The sequence below is a fragment of the Bombus bifarius genome, unplaced genomic scaffold (assembly GCF_011952205.1).
Source record: "Bombus bifarius isolate JDL3187 unplaced genomic scaffold, Bbif_JDL3187 scf7180000008180_frag, whole genome shotgun sequence".
Classification (NCBI taxonomy): Eukaryota; Metazoa; Arthropoda; class Insecta; order Hymenoptera; family Apidae; genus Bombus; species Bombus bifarius.
Genome location: NW_022884497.1, coordinates 1 through 5,000, shown reverse-complemented (window position 1 = coordinate 5,000; position 5,000 = coordinate 1).

The window sequence follows — 5,000 nt, the reverse complement described above, 5'->3', positions numbered from 1 at the left end:
GACAAATCACACACCCATACATTCTAATTAAAACGTTAAAAACCTTCCTTATTTTATTTTGTTTTTTTTTATTATGGGTAATAGCACAGAAATCCCCATGCTATAGTAATTAGCAAATGATACAAAAATGTAAGTATTTGTAGAAACAAATAAGAACGTTTAATAAAGGAAAAATTAAAAAGAAAATGATAGATACTTCTACCTCTCAGAGGGATCAAGCAAAAGGACCAAACGCATCGAGATCTACAGTAAGACACGGTAAACCGGCCTATCCTGTTCAATATCCATGTTTAGTGTCCTATTATAAATGTATGGCATGAACAAGAACGGCAATCAAAATAATAAATCAGCAATAGCATTCGTAAATGATATGTTAATTACATCAGAAACAATAAACCGTGACAAATAAAAATCCAGCTGCAAGACCTAGTCAAGAAAGTAGAAAATTACGCTTTCCAACACGGAAGCTAAGAATCTACACCCATAAATGTGAAACAATCTCGTTCAGTCCATATATTTCAAAAACTTCAAAAGCAAAGTACGACGTGAGAATAAATTCGAAAATATTCTTCCATACAACAGAAAATATCAACGGAAAATTTTCCGATGCAAACAAAGTTAGATGCTTCGGAGTCCATCTAAACTTCGGGTTAAATCACAACGACAACATAAAGACACAGTTATAGAAAGCAGATAAATTCTTCTTATAGCTCATAAGACTACCTTACTCGAAAGATTCGCACAGATCAATAAAACTTCACTGCTACAAAACACTAATTAGACCAACCATTCTAACGTATGGTCGTTAAATCTGTTTCAATGTAAGTGTCAACGCCACGGAAAAATTAAGAATCATTGAAAGAAAATACATCACAGCATGTTTAGGAATATATAGATTGCCAGAATTGAAATTTAGCAAATATAGCAAATCACAAGCTATACGAAGAGCCCAAATTAATCCATATCGATTCTTCATTCTTAAATTAGTCAGACCACTGGTCAAAGATACACAAAATAATCATAAACTTCATCGTCGCCCACAATCTATAGTCAAACCCGTTATACCATAAACACGTTCAAAAAGCAGGTTATTTCCCCCCGGAATCCTTCACCTGTTTAGATAGCGTGAAATTAATCCAAAACAATAATAACTTAGCATTATTCTATCACTACAGCAGAAACGTAATAATAAAAAATACTGTACGATAGCGACATAGACCATAAGGATAGCAATATAAGACTTATGTATAAATTGTCAACCGTAGATTTAAGTGAGACACTCAAAGACAATAAAGATAAATATTGGTGGCTAACCACCGTAGAAAATTAAATTATAGCAATAAGAAAACCGTATGTTTAGTTAGTAAATGAACCAAAGATTGTAAGCAAAGATCACAAAAGAACAATGCAAATGTCACGTAAACTTGAGGGTTAGACGATAAAATAGCTGAGTCGTAACACAACTATTAATTTTGTTTTCATTAATCTTTATTATGAATTCAGCAATCACAATGAAATACACACTGAATTAACACACACAAATCACAATTCACTCCAATCACCTTATGTAAAACCTAGTTACACTGATACGTTAAGTACGCGACTGTTATAAGGATAGAGACCGGTAAAGATATGTTGACTATTCTAAGGATACGGAATAAGTGAAGTTTTACTGACGATACTGTGTCTGGGGAAAGCTAGGGATGAGTGTGTCTAAGGACACGGGACTATCGGACTTGATAATTTTGTTAAGGAAGTGAGGGTAGTAGACATCTTTCTCCGATTGGATAATAAGACGGTTGGTGGACCAGGAAGGGTTTTAGCCGCCCTCGTGAGAAAGTTGCTAACGCAACATAGCAGACGCGAGGAAAACCTACTTTCCCTGTTAACCCGTAGTAAACAATAAACGTAAAAGGAAATCTAAGACAAGAGATACTCGCTTGGCCTGAAGGACCTTAACTATGAAAATTCCAAGACCCCTGGTGGGTACTTAGGACTACTGAGGGCACGCGCCAAGGATGTGCAGACATCTGGGCGCCATCCTGCCCGCGGTGTGTGGCCTGGTCTCTGATGTGAATTGACGTTATACAAACACAGTTAAATTAAGAAAATGTTCCCTGCAATTGTGTAATCATATATACGTAATTATATATCTCATACGTTTATTCTCTTTCTTCCCCCTCCTAAAATGTCAGCGATCCATAATACAATATCGGGCCTCCCTATACTAGTTTGTAAGTTCATAGTCTAAGGAATGGTTACATTGTAAGTCAATAAATGGTAGTATGAAGTGCAACGTTTATGTGAGCACCTATACTAGGCGTACATTACGCAAACATTAAAAACTTCCCACAAGCTGAGACCCTCAACTCATAAATCAAATTCTTTTTATTTTTGATTCATTGTAGTAAATGAAATCATTTACCAACATATTTGTCACACTTTTCTCATTCAGATAAGACCAAGCACGATATAATTTGGAGCACATTTGCTTACTGAGTAAATGATAATTAAATACATATCAATAAGTAAATCTAACATCACAAATATATTAGTAAAAGTTTAATTTTGGAAAAATTAGAAATAAAAAAGTTTTACTTTTGATTCAGCACATAGATACATTGTCTCCGCGCTATCTGCCACTTGTAGTTTAATTTGATAATCCACGATAAGATAAACTTAAGTAGATGTTTATGTATTGTTGTATATTATTATATAAAATTAATTTTAATAAAAATTTAATACAAAATTTTAATTCAAATCAAAATGTAGTATATTTAAGAATTTATGAGTTATAATAAATTTAATTTTTTAATAATTATATTTTAATATTAATTTGAAAGAGGATTCAAAAGTAAAATTAATAAATTAATTAATTTGAAAATAGTTTTGAAAAGTGTACAAATTGCCCGTCAATTTCATTCGTGGAATAAGTCGTAACATAGTAAAAATATTGGAAAATGTTTTTAGATAAAAAATTAGTTTTTATAATATTTCATTTTTAATGAAAATTATTTAAATTGAATTTTTTTTTTAAATAATAAATTTAATATTTTAGTTTAAAATTTATTAAATTATATTTTTGTAAAGTTGTATAATAAATAATTGTTAAAGTAATAATTTATGAAATAATACAATGATTTATAGATTTAGTAATGTGAATGAAATTTTAAAGAATTAAATAAGTAAAATAAATTTTGTACCTTTTGTATCAGGGTTAATTAATATAATTTAATAATTTTATTATTCTCGAAAGAAAAAGAGTTAAATATTTAATTATGTTTTTGTTGAATAAAAAATTATAATATATATTTAGAAATTAAATATTAATCGATTATTTTTATATCTAGTTTTTTTTAAATGAATTTAATTTATATATAAAAAATATAAAAAATTTATTTTATAATTTTTTTATTTTTATATAAAAAATTTATGGGATAATCTATAAATTTAAATATATAATTAAATTATTATTATTATTATTTAAAAATTTATATTATAATTATATTGATTTAGTAATAATTTTTATTAATATATACTTAATAATTTAATAATTTTATTTTAAAAATTTAAGAAATTTATATAAAATTGAATAATATATATTTATTAAAAAAAATAATTTATAATTTATTTAAATTAAGTATAATGATTATATTAGTAATATTTTATGTTTAAAATTTTTATTTTTTAATAAATTTTGAAATATATATATATATATAAGGAATTAGGCAAATTAAATATATTCACCTGTTTATCGAAAACATGGCTTATTGATTTTAATTTTAAGTCTATCTGCCCAATGATTTAATTATTTAATGGCTGCAGTATAATTGACTGTACAAAGGTAGCATAATCAATTGTTTTTTAATTAAAAACTAGAATGAAAGAATTAATGAGATATATACTGTCTCATATATATATATAATTAATTTAAATTTTTAGTAAAAATGCTAAAATATATTTATGGGACGATAAGACCCTATAGAATTTTATATTTATATATATTAGATTTTAAATTTTTTAAATATAAATATTTAATTGGGAGGATTAGTAAATTTATAAAACTTTATTTTAAATATAAACTTTAATTAAAGAATAATTAATGATCTTGTATTATAAATTAAAAGAATAAATTACCTTAGGGATAACAGCGTAATATCTTTTTAAAGATCATATTAATAAAGATGATTGCGACCTCGATGTTGAATTAAGATAAATTTTAAATGCAGAAGTTTAATAATTAAGTCTGTTCGACTTTTAAAATCTTACATGATTTGAGTTCAAATCGACGTGAATCAGATTGGTTTCTATCTATAAAAATAAATAAATTATTTGTACGAAAGGACTATAATTTTTAATTAAATTATATTATTAACTTTAATAAATAATTTTGATTATATTAGCAAATTAGTGCATTAAATTTAGAATTTAAGTAAATTATAATAAAATTATAATATATAATATTATTTTTTTTTAATTTTTTATTAATGATATTTATAATTTTGATTAGAGTGGCTTTTATAACTTTATTTGAGCGTAAAATATTAGGTTATATTCAATTACGAAAAGGTCCAAATAAATTAATAATTAAAGGTTTATTTCAACCTTTCAGAGATGCTTTAAAATTGATATCAAAGGAATTTTTTTTTTAAATTTTAATAATTTATATTTATATAGTCCAATAATTATATTTTTTTATCATTAATATTATGATTTATTTATCCTTGAATATATTCTTTTCTTTTTATTGATTATAGAATTATTTTTTTAATATTAATTTTGAGATTAATGGTTTATCCAATTATAATAATTGGTTGAGTGTCTTTATGTAATTATTTAATTTTAGGTTCATTACGTTCAGTTTCTCAAATAATTTCATTTGAAATCTTATTATTTTTGTTTTTTTTTTACTAATAATTTTAATTGAGAATTATTCTTTATTTATATTTATAAAATTTCAATATAATATATATATATTTTTTTTATATATATCCTTTATA